The sequence below is a fragment of the Heloderma suspectum genome, chromosome 1 (assembly GCF_057233095.1).
Source record: "Heloderma suspectum isolate Gila_16-S chromosome 1, 16-S_ref, whole genome shotgun sequence".
In the NCBI taxonomy this organism is placed as follows: Eukaryota; Metazoa; Chordata; class Lepidosauria; order Squamata; family Helodermatidae; genus Heloderma; species Heloderma suspectum.
Genome location: NC_139458.1, coordinates 140,549,951 through 140,562,479, shown reverse-complemented (window position 1 = coordinate 140,562,479; position 12,529 = coordinate 140,549,951). Strand labels below are relative to the sequence as shown.

Sequence of the window (12,529 nt, the reverse complement as noted above, 5' to 3'; positions counted from 1 at the left end):
ATCATAGGGCTTTGTAACTGAGAAATTATGTTAATGTTCAGGTGGGTATGAATTAACATGCATATGTATATGATGGCAATGTGTTCATATTTATTTAGTAAAAGGCAACCAGTAGTCATCCAACCATGAACAGATGTTGCTGTGTGTTTCAGCACCCAATGTTTTTGTGAAACATTGAAAGTAGGTGAAAAGCTAAAGGCAGATGGATAAATTGCTCAATAGCTACAGGCCTATGGAAATCAGCATGACTTCACATTTTCTCAGTTATGTAATAACAGTGATAATGATGACAATAGCGAATGGCTTAAAACTGGCTGTTACATCTTCCCTGTGAGCTCCTCCCCTGTCACTGGCTGAATGGCTATCATGTCATGGAATGTTCATCAACATTCTATCTGCTCATGATGCATGTGTCATCAACAGAATGTTGACACTGAAACAATACAGTTCCTGTGAGGTGCATGAGAGCCAAGGGATTCCAAGAAATTGATATGAAGGCTAAATTTCACATAATTTATTTCAGGATCGAACGACACAGACAGCAAAACACTGAGCCAATTAAACTCAGATTTGAACTCACGAAAATAAAAAAGGCAACTTTCTCAAGGTCAGTGTGTGTGTGTGTGTGCGTGCTCATGTGTGTCACACAAATTAGGGACCAGTGAAAATTCATGAGGGAAACCAGTGCCTTTGTAATCCTTTCATCCACAAATGGACAGTTCTTCTTCACTGTCAAAAGGATTATATAGGGGAGGAGGGAAGTCACCATGCATCCTTCAGGTCAATGTTGACTCATGTTGACTCCAATGTTGACTCCATGTTGACTCCTATTTCTTCCATGTCCCACCAGGCAACAGTGAGCTCCTGTGTGCTGGCTGCTAATGATAGAGATATTCCCTGGCAGTATAAGAGAGGTGAACATGTGCAGCCCTTATCCACTGTGTTTTTGGGGATAGCAAGGGTTCATTTAGGCCCTCCACTATTTTTCTTGATAGAAACCCTGACTTTCCACTCTGGCTGTGGAAACAGATAGGAAGATACAATATAATATATCATTAAAAGTATATCCATGTTAAACAAATAAATGTGAGTATTCAGTGGAGGAGACAGAAATGTTAGTTCTTCAGCCAGCTGGGGTCTCCAATGGTATCCTCTGCTTTGTGGGAGAGGACTAATGCATTTTGTGCCGAGAATAGACATAATATAATTAGGCCATGCCTGCTCTGCAGTTTAGCGTGATTTCAAGCTTCATATAAGTTGGAGCAGGGGTCCCCAACCTTCATGGACCCATGGGCACATTCGGGAATTTGAGAAAGTGCTGTAGGCACCACCACAAAATGCCTAATCAGTAGATCACCACTTTGGTGTCTACCTATGGATCTTAAGCTGTCTTATTCAGCAAAAACATTTGTTTCATATCTATTGGACACTACAACATCTCTTTGATAAGGGATCGTCTAATTCGGCTAATTGCTGGTGGTGCAATGCAATTAATGTTTCTTTTAAACATATTTTTGGCAATATCCAGTAGTTGATTCTTTATGGGAGGAGGTACCTTTTTGGAGATACCTTTTGTACTGGAACAGTCTTTAATATTCACTGATGTACACGGTCTTTTAAATTATTTACCTACTTCATGAAAATTAACAAACGGTCAGCAAAAATGGATTTTCCATGCCCTTTTGACAGCTAAAAGACTGACATTACAACATGAGAAGGATAAACACTCGCCTCATATAATGCAATGGACTGAGGACCTTACAATGCTTTCAATATATGAACAGGTATAGACGCCATATTCAAATGGATACTTATTTGTCCACTTTTGTTGACTCCTATGTATAATTGCTGGAAAGTTGTATACATTCCATATGTATTCATTGTTATGGATATATACAATTCCACGTAAGACTATTTTAAAAAATGGGATTTTTTAAAAAAAAGTTTTGCGGGTTCCTACAGGTGCCATGTGGGGATCCCTTCAGGGGTGCCATCTGAGATGCCTGTGGGTGCTGCATTGAGGACCCTTGAGTTAGGGGTAGGGATGTCAGAGAAATCTGCAAAAGAATCAAATTAGTTTGGATTTTTATGAATCCGACCCCAGATTCTTTTCCCCAGTTGGGTGGATTCCGCAGACTGGCTGAAAATGCACATTTTTCCCATAGGCTAAATCATGACAATGCTCATTTTGGAGGGATTTGTACATATTGGGGAGATTTGTGCATTTTCACAAGTGCGAATTTGCACAAATGCAAATTTGTGCAAATTCAGAAACTTAAAAAATCCAATTTAATCAATGAGCGGATGATGGAACAAAAGGCGCCTGACCATCTGTGAAATGAAGATGGAACAGATTTTACACAATCCATACATTCCTAGTTAAGGGATATGCCAATTTTTAGCTGTGCATTGACATACATTGAATTCACATTCGTCTGAGATAACTGGCTCTGAACAACCTCATTTTGGTGTTGTAGTGCATAGAAACAGTGAAAGCATCACCCAGTGAAAGGTAGGTATTAGGAGTGTGCACTGATCACAACATTTTGTTCAGACCTTGATTTGGTATTTTGGAAAAGAGCCTAATTCAACTCAAACCAGTTTGGAGGCTGCCTGATTCAACTCAGGTCTGAGCCTGAAACAGGTTTTGGAAGAAAACATTCTATCTTCCATTGACTACCATGGGGAATCCACAAATGGTTCTAAAAGTTTTACTTTTTAACTGAATTTGAAGAGATTTGCAGATATAGTAGACCCTTCTGAGTGCATGAAGCCTGCCAAATTTAATAAAGATCAGTGCAGCGGCTTTAGTGCTAGGCTCCTTTAAAGTTGGGGTTTTTGTTTCTATAACTTTTTTTGACTGAATTAGATAACACTTGCCAGCATTGTTGCCCCTTCTGTAGGAATAAAGCCTGTCCAGTTTCAGGCAGGTAGGTGACAGGGCTTTGTGCAAGGGGGGGTCTTTACAGTTTTGAAGTGGTAAAAAACAACAACCCCTAATCTCCACTATTGTTTGGTGGCAATGGCTATGAAAACAGCAGTCACTGACTTGGTCATCACATCAAGCTAAACCACGGTGGGTTGTTAATCAGGGGTGGCTGCAGGGTAGCTTAGTGTGACATCTGAATCCAGAGTGGTTTTTCTGTCATGGGTTGTTTTCGCAAACAAGCCACCCTGAGAACCCATGGCTTATAGTAGGGTTGTTTAGGGTGGCTTGTTCTCGAGGTGGGTTGTTGTGATGTCCGAACCCAGCAGGGCAATTTTATCGTGTGTTGTTGGAATGGCTAGAGAGCTGCCCAGCAAGAGCAGCAAAACCCCCTGCTGCTCCTTGCAATCTCACTAGTGCCTCCACCATTCTCCCTCATCCCATCTCAGTGCCCTCCGCCTCAGGATGGATTTTTATTTTATGTTTTTCATAGGAATCTTGAAGAAAAAACACCGGAGTGTCCCGAATGAGTTCACAATTTTGTGTTTTGTTTTTAGTTCTCAGTCCTGTGCAAGTGCACAGGTGTGAATGTTCACTCCTAGGAATTTTGTGTAATTTCTCCCTCAGTTTTACTGCTCTGCCTTGAAATTTGTTTATGTGTAGCTGTTCTGCTCACTGCTCTGTAATCCTCATGTACATCTGTGAACTAGCAACAGAGACCAGTGGCGGGAAGCAACGAGTACAAAGTGGGGGTGGGGAAAGCTGAAAGCAGCCGGTAGCTGCAGAGAGAAGGGGGGGGGTGTATTTCTTCAGTAGAACTTGAAGCAGCATTTAAAAAAACAAACAAACCCAAAGGTGTTCCCTAGCAAGGGAAGTGCTGAAGTGGTGGATGAAATTGACAAGGACATTGGCAAGAGGGGATTATGGCTATGCTGGGCTAAATAGCAAACAGGCAGTCTTACCTACTTGTGCAAGACCCTGGAAAAAAATAGCAAGCACATTCCCATGTTCATAAGGGCTCAGAAAATTATTTCCTTTTTGTGATCTGATGAAGGAGGGGGAGTTTTGCTCAGGAAGCACCAAAGTTGTAGGATGAAATTGACAAGGACGTTGACAAGAGGGGATTATGGCTATGCTGGGCGCAGTATGGACAGCGGTCTTGTGTTCCCGTGCATGTGCATGAGACCCCTAAAATAAAATAAAAATTAAAGTTTGCGACCGTGTTCCTGTGTTCATAAGGGCTCAGAAACTTACATCTCTTTGGTGATCTTATGTGGGGGTGGGGGAGTTACCCTTGTGAGCCGCAACCCCAGCGGCCTAATTGCAGAAAGGGTGCTGATGTAGGGAACGAGAAAGTAAGGATTTCTGCTGTCAGGGCTTCTGGGATATCTGCCGGCAGTGGCCAGAAGGACTGAGAGGGACTGAGGGAGAAACAAGCCATGGCAAGCTGCTGAGCGAGCAATTATCTGCTGAGAGTAATGGACAAGCCAGCCAGCCACTATGGCTTATTCTCAGGGTGGCTTAGCATGACATGAAAACTCGCCCTCATTAAGAACTCTGCCAAACAACAGAAGCCAGATGCAGGGATTTTAGTACTAGGCACTATCCAAGTTGATTTTTGGAGTGGGAAAATATACAAAACCTGATTCAAAATCAAACCTATAGAACTATGGTTAAAATGCAAGGGTGGGATGAATAGGGATGAGGGGGAGGAAAATGACACCTAGTACTAAGAGAGGCTAACAAACAACAGCAAGAAGAAATAAGATCAGGGTGAATGAATGGAAAGGAAAATAAAAGGTTTAGGAAAAGCACTGGGAAACTGGAATAGGAGGATTGGCTGGGAGGTATAAGGAATCAGGAAGGTACAGAAGCCAACCAGAAACAATTCCTCTCACACAAAGCTCTTCAACATGTTTCTGCTCTAGCTGAGATAGAAACAGTAGAAGGAACAGACAACAGCCTTGAGGAAAAGATCATATTAGACTCCAGACCCTCCACACAAGCGCAGTGATTGGAAACCCCACTGCCCACCCCGGTAAACCATTCCCTCCAATTAGAAGGTAGACCTGTCAGTGATTCAACTCCCCTCCTGCCAATCTCACCACACCTAGACATTTTCTAAATACAGAAAAGCAAAAGCGAAATAGCCACTTTTGGCAGACAGGCTGTTGGCCTTTCTGCAGCCCTCCACAGTGCTGAAATGAGCACGCAAAGCTTCAGGATAGGTCAGCTTCGGTTCTGGTCACTTTGGAGGGAATCTCACTTTGCCTCAGAATCTCTCTGAAGCAGCCTGATTTGACTTGGGATTTGGCCAAATCTGATGCACATCCCTAGTAGGTATCTTTTTAACCAGGTCACCCCTGCTCCCAGTACAGAAAGCTAGCATAACCAGACCTGAATTGCTGGGCATCCTCAGAACTGCTGAACAGGTACCAAACTATAATTAGCCATCCACTCTCTTTCATTACATGGGGATGTTGCATGTAATGAACCTGTTGTTGTTGTTCAGTCGTTAAGTTGTGTCCAACTCTTTGTGACCCCATGGACCATAGCACACCAGGCCTTCCTGTCCTCCGCTCTCTCCAGGAGCGTGCTCAAGTTCATGTTCATTGCATCAGTGATGCTACACAGCCATCTCATCCTCTGCCATCCCCTTCTCCTTTTGCCTTCAGTCTTTCCCAGCATCAGGGTCTTTTCCAGGGAGTTTTCTCTTCGCATTAGGTGGCCAAAATATTTGAGCTTCAGCTTCAGTATCTGTCCTTCCAATGAGCAGTAGGGATGTACGAAAGTCACTTACCTTTCCGCGGATTATGTTCATGGTGGGGGGGGAGTCGTTCTGTCCCTCCGCCCGGAATCCTCGACGGGGGGAAGGCGATCCGGTCCTCCCACCCGGAATCCTCGAAAGCCGGCTGTGCTCCACGGCGGCTCCGTGGAGCAGCTGGCCAGGCCCAGGCCAGGGCCGTCTGCAGCCAGATTTCCAGCCACGGAGGGCTCTGGGTAAGGGGGGGGGGAAACGTACGCAAATGGCAGCGGCTACAGCCGCCGCCATTTGTGTTCCTTATTTTTCTTCATCTGTTTTTTTTTTTTTATAGAGATGTGATAGGTTACGTAAGTTTTTACGTAGCCTATCACGTCTAAGTAAAAAAAAAAAAACCACGCGTATGCAAATGGCGGCAGCTACGGCCGCCGCCATTTGCATTCCTTATTTTTCTTCGTCTTAGTCTACGTAAATATTTACGTAGACTAAGACAAAGAAAAATAAGGAACGCAAATGGCGGTGGCCGTAGCCGCCATTTACGTACATTTTTTTTTTTTACCCAGATGTTTTAGGCTTCGTAAAAACTTACGTAGCCTATCACATCCCTGTAAAAAAAAAAAAAAAAAAGACAAGACTGCAAATGGTGGCGGCGGCAGCTGGTCGGAAGACCAGCCCGCCGCCACCACCACCGCCGCCTGGAACATCCTCCCCAGGTAAGTCTCGTCCCGGGGGGATCTGCGGGGGGGTGGCAGGCTGTTCCGCCACAGATTTCGGGGGGCCGAATGCACTGGCATTCGGCCTCACCGAGATCCGTGGCGGAATTCTCTGACATCCCTAGCAGTCAGGGTTGATTTCCTTTAGGATTGACTGATTTGACCTCCTTGCAGTCTAGGAGACTCCTAAGAGTCTTCTCCAGCACCACAGTTCGAAAGCATCAATTCTTCAGCGCTCAGCCTTCCATATAGTCCAGCTCTCACAGCCATACGTTACTACTGGGAAAACCATAGCTTTGATTAGACAGACCTTTGTCGGCAAGGTGATGTCTCTGCTTCTGACTATGCTGTCTAGGTTTGCCATAGCTTTCCTCCCAAGGACCAAGCACCTTTTAATTTCATGGCTACAGTCCCCGTCTGTGGTGATCTTGGAGCCCAAGAAAATAACATTTGTCACTGATTCCATTTCTTCCCCTTCTATATGCCAGGAAGTGATGGGGCCAGATGCCATGATCTTCGTTTTTTTAATGTTGAATTTCAAACCAGCTTTTGCACTTTCCACTTTCACCCTCAACAAGAGGCTCTTGAGATCCTCTTTGCTTTCTGCCATTAGGGTGGTATCGTCTGCGTATCTGAGGTTGTTGATAATTTTCCTGGCAATCATTATTCCAACCTGTGATTCATCCAACCCAGCATTTCTCATGATGTACTCTGCATATAAGTTAAATAAGCAGGGCGACAATATACAGCCTTGTCGTACTCCTTTCCCAATTTGGAACCAATCAGTTGTTCCATGTCCGGTTCTTACTGTTGCTACTTGACCCTCGTACAGGTTTCTCAGGAGACAGGTAAGGTGGTCTGGTACTCCCATCTCTTTAAGAATTTGCCACAGTTTGTTGTGATCCACGCAATCAAAGGCTTTAACGTAGTCAATGAAGCAGAAACAGATGTTTTTCTGGAATTCTCTTGCTTTGTCCATGATCCAGCGAAAGTTGGCGATTTGATCTCTAGTTCCTCTGCCTCTTCGAAACCCAGCTTGTACTTCCGGTAGTTCTCGGTTCACATACTGCTGAAGCCTAGCTTGTAGGATTTTGAGCATAACCTTGCTGGCATGTGAAATGAGCAAAATTGTTCGGTAGTTTGAACACTCTTTGGCATTGCCCTTCTTTGGAATTGGAATGTAAACTGACCTTTTCCAGTCTTGTGGCCATTGTTGAGTGTTCCAAATTTGTTGGCATATTGAGTGCAGCAATTTAACAGCATCATCTTTGAGGATCTTAAATAGCTCAGCTGGAATACTGTCATCTCCGCTAGCTTTGTTGTTAGTAATGCTTCCTAAGGCCCACTTGACTTCACTCTCGAGGATATCTGGCTCAAGTTCAGTGACTGCACTATCATGGCTATCAGGGACATTAGGATCTTTCCTATATAGTTCTTCTGTGTATTCTTTCCACCTCTTCTTAATCTCATCTGCTTCTGTTAGGTCCCTGCCTTCTTTGTCCTTTATCATGCCCGTCTTTGCACAAAACGTTCCCTTGAGATCTCTGATTTTCTTGAAGAGATCTCTAGTCTTTCCCATTCTATTGTTTTCCTCGATTTCTCTGCATTGTTCATTTAAGAAGGCCTTCTTGTCTCTCCTTGCTATTCTCTGGACCTCTGCATTCAGATGGATATATCTTCCCCTTTCTCCCTTACTTTTTGCTTCCCTTCTTTCCTCAGCTACTTGTAAAGCCTCATCAGACAGCCACTTTGCTTTCTTGCATTTCTTTTTCTTGGGGATGGATTTAGCTGCTGCCTCCTGAACAATGTTACGGACCTCCTCAGTTCCTCAGGCACTCTGTCTATCAGGTCTAATCCCTTAAATCTATTCCTCACCTCCACTGTATATTCATAAGCGATATGATTTAGGTCATACCTGAATGGTTTAGTGGTTTTCCCTATGTTCTTCAATTTAAGCCGAAATTTTGCAACAAGAAGCTCATGATCTGAGCCACAGTCAGCTCCAGGTCTTGTTTTTACTGACTGTGTAGAGCTTCTCCATCTCTGGCTGCAAAGGACATAATCAATCTGATTTCGATATTGACCATCTGGTGATGTCCATGTGTAGAGTCACCTCTTGTGCTGTTGGAAAAGAGTGTTTGCTATGATCAGTGTGTTCTCTTGGCAAAACTCTACTAGCCTTTGTCCTGCCTCATTTTGTACACCAACGCCATGCTTGCCTGTTATCCCGGTGATTTCTTGACTTCCTACTTTAGCATTCCAATCCCCTATGATGAAGAGGACATCTTTTTTTGGTGTTAGTTCTAGAAGGTGTTGTAGGTCTTCATAGAACCGATCAACCTCAGCTTCTTCGACCTCAGTGGTTAGGGCATAGACTTGAATTACTGTGATGTTGAATGGTTTGCCTTGGATTCGTACTGAGATCATTCTATCGTTTTTGAGATTGTACTCCAGTACTGCTTTGCCCACCCTTTTATTGACTATGAGTGCTACTCCATTTCTTCTAAGGGATTCTTGCCCACAATAGTAGATATGATGGTCACCTGAATTAAATTCGCCCATGCCTGTCCATTTTAGTTCGCTGATTCCCAAGATGTCAATGTTCAATCTTGCCATCTCATGTTTGACCACCTCCAGCTTACCTTGATTCATTGATCTTACATTCCAGGTTCCTAAACAATACTGTTCTTTACAGCATCGGACTTTCTTTTCACCACCAGACACATCCACAGCTGAGTGTCCTTTCGGCTTTGGCCCAGCCGCTTCACTCTTTCTGGCGCTACTTGGAAATTCCCTCTGCTCTTCCCCAGTAGCATATTGGACACCTTCCGACCTGAGGGGCTCATCTTCCGGCATCATCTCTTTTAGCCTTGTGATATGTTCCATGGGGTTTTCTTGGCAAGAATACTGGAGTGGGTTGCCATTTCCTTCTCCAGTGGACCACATTTTGTCAGAACTCTCCACCATGACCTGTCCGTCTTGGGTGGCCCTGCATGACATAGCTTATGGCTTCACTGAGTTACGCAAGCCCTTTTGCCACAACAAGGCAGTGATCCATGAAGGGGTGTGAACTTGTACTCATCACATTTGTATCCCACCCTTCAACCAAGGAGCCAGGAGCAGCATCGTCTTCCCAACAATCCTGCAATGTAGGTTGGGCTAAGAAGAGTGACACGCCTCCATGGCTGAGCCTTGAGAACAGATCTGAACCCAGATCTCTCTAGTTCAAATCCAACACTCCAAAGTTTTTTGCTTGGTATTGTGGTTTTATCAGGGCCAGTGCCACACTCTAATGGTCCATCAGCATAGTGCTTCCAATCAGTCCCTGACACACACCCTACTCCTGAAGCCCTTGCACTTAAATTGAAGCAGGCCCAGTGACTTCAGTGAGACTTCCACAGAGATAATAAGGCCTATGAATTGGAGATTTAATAGTTAGCACCTGGAACAAAGGATTGGATCAAAGTTGTTGTTCAGTCATTAAGTCGTGTCCGACTCTTCGTGACCCCATGGACCATAGCACGCCAGGCCTTCCTGTCCTCCACTCTCTCCCAGAGTGTGCTCAAGTTCATATTCATTGCATTGGTGATGCTATCTAGCCATCTCCTCCTCTGCCGTCCCCGTCTCCTTTTGCCGTCAATCTTTCCCAGCATCAGGGTCTTTTCCAGTGAGTTTTCTCTTCACATTAGGTGTCCAAAATATTTGAGCTTCAATACGATCCATGGGGTTTTCTTGGCAAGAATACTGGAGTGGGTTGCCATTTCCTTCTCGAGTGGACCACATTTTGTCAGAACTCTCTGCCATGATCTGTCCGTCTTGGGTGGCCCTGTACAGCATAGCTTATGACTTCACTGAGTTACGCAAGCCCCTTCACCACAACAAGGCAGTGTTCCATGAAGGGGTGGATCAAAGTAATTTGTATTAATTGTCATATGAGCAATAGCATATCATATAATAGAATCATAGACTCATAGAATCATAGACTCATAGAATCATAGAATAGTAGGGTTGGAAGGGGCCTACAAGGCCATCGAATCCAACCCCCTGCTCCATGCAGGAATCCAAGTCAGAGCATCCCTGACAGATGGCTGTCCAGCCTTGTCTTGAACGCCTCCAGTGTGGGAGAGCCCACCACCTCCCTAGGGAATTGGTTCCATTGTCATATTGCTCTAACAGTCAGGAAGTTTTTCCTATGTTCAGTCAGAATCTGGCTTCCTGCAACTTGAGCCCATTATTCCGTGTCCTGTACTCTGGGATGATCAAGAAGAGATCCTGGCCTTCCTCTCTGTGACAACCTTTCAAGTACTTGAAGAGCGCTATCATATCTCCCCTCAGTCTTCTCTTCTCAAGGCTAAACATGCCCAGTTCTTTCAATCTCTCTTCATAGGGCTTTGTTTCCAGTCCCTGATCATCTTCGTTGCCCTCCTCTGAACCCTCTCCAGTTTGTCTGCATCCTTCTTAAAGTGTGGTGCCCAGAACTGGACACAGTACTCCAGATGAGGCCTAACCAGTGCTGAGTAGAGGGGAACTAGTACTTCCCGGGATTTGGAAGCTATGCTTCTATTAGTGCAGCCCAAAAGAGCATTTGCCTTTTTTGCAGCGACATCACATTGTTGGCTCATATTCAGCTTGTGATCGACAACAATTCCCAGATCCTTCTCGCTTGTAGTGTTGTTGAGCCACGTATCCCCCATCTTGTAACTGTGCATTTGGTTTCTTTTGCCTAGGTGCAGAACTTGGCATTTATCCCTATTAAATGTCATTCTGTTGTTTTCTGCCCAGCGCTCCAGTCTATCCAGATCACTTTGAATTTTGTTTCTGTCTTCCAAAGTATTAGCTATCCCACCCAATTTTGTGTCATCTGCAATTTTTATCAGCATTCCCTGCACCTCCTCCTCCGAGTCATTAATAAAAATGTTGAAGAGCACTGGGCCCAGGACTGAGCCCTGTGGTACCCCACTCGTTACCTCTCCCCAGTTTGAGAAGGTACCATTGATAAGCGCTCTTTGAGTCCGATTCTGTAGCCAACTGTGGATCCACCAGATCGTTGTTTCCTCTAGCCCACTTTGAGCTAGTTTGCTCATCAGGATATCATGGGGCACTTTGTCGAATGCTTTGCTGAAGTCAAGGTATATGATGTCTACAGCATTCCCATGGTCCACAAGGGAGGTTACTTAATCAAACAACGAGATCAGATTCGTCTGGCAGGACTTGTTTTTGAGAAATCCATGTTGGCTTCGAGTAATCACTGCATTGTTTTCAAGGTGCTTACAGATGGATTGCTTTATCATCTGCTCCAGAATTTTCCCACGGATTGATGTCAGACTGGCTGGTCTGTAGTTCCCAGGTTCCTCCTTTTTGCCCTTTTTGAAGATAGGGACAACATTAGCCCTCCTCCAGTCATCTGGCACTTCCCCCGTCCTCCATGACTTCTCAAAGAAATAGTCATATGGTCACATAGTAAGGGTGGATCCAGGTCATATATTTTGGCAAAAGAAGGGTATTTACTCTGCACCCTGAAGTGTGTGCCTGATCGTAGCTAATAAACAGCTACCCAATTATCTCCCTTGGGTGGAGGCCCGCATAGAAAATGCACACATCTCCCTGGGAAAAAGGTTCAAAACCCACCGAGGGGAAGAAAGCACCTATGGGCAGAGACCCTAGCTCAGTGGTAGAGCACATGCTTTGCATGCTGGTCCAACCCCTGGCATCTCCACTTAAAAGGCTCCAGTAGCAGGTGAAGGGAAAGATGTTCTCTGCCTGATACCCTGGAGAGGGCTGCCAGTCAGAGTAAACAACACTGGGCCAAACAGACAAGTAGTGTGACCTGGTAAAGGCACCTTGCTATGTCCCTAAGGACAGCATGTGGAAAAGGCTTTTAATAAGCTGATAGTCAGAGGGAGCCACATCCAAGGCTGACCCATCTCGTGGAGGTCTGATGGGGAGAAAAGCGAGCTCAGATGTGGAAATTAGTGCTGTGTGGAAAATTTATCCCACTTTTTTTTTTTTTTTACCATTCTCATTCAATTTGATAAAAGAGAAATTGCTTTCAAAAATAAATTCAGTAATGAAGAAATTTCGGGGAAATTCAAGAGTTCGGTTTGGGTGTTGTGGGCTCACCCTACTTAG

At 44.6% G+C, this 12,529-nt stretch overlaps 1 protein-coding gene across 1 annotated transcript in view; it reads right to left on the bottom strand.

The window, feature by feature from the left end:
- UNC93B1 (unc-93B1 regulator of TLR signaling) overlaps positions 1-12,529 on the bottom strand; it is a 100,183-nt gene that overhangs the window by 33,769 nt on the left and 53,885 nt on the right. The window lies entirely within an intron of this gene.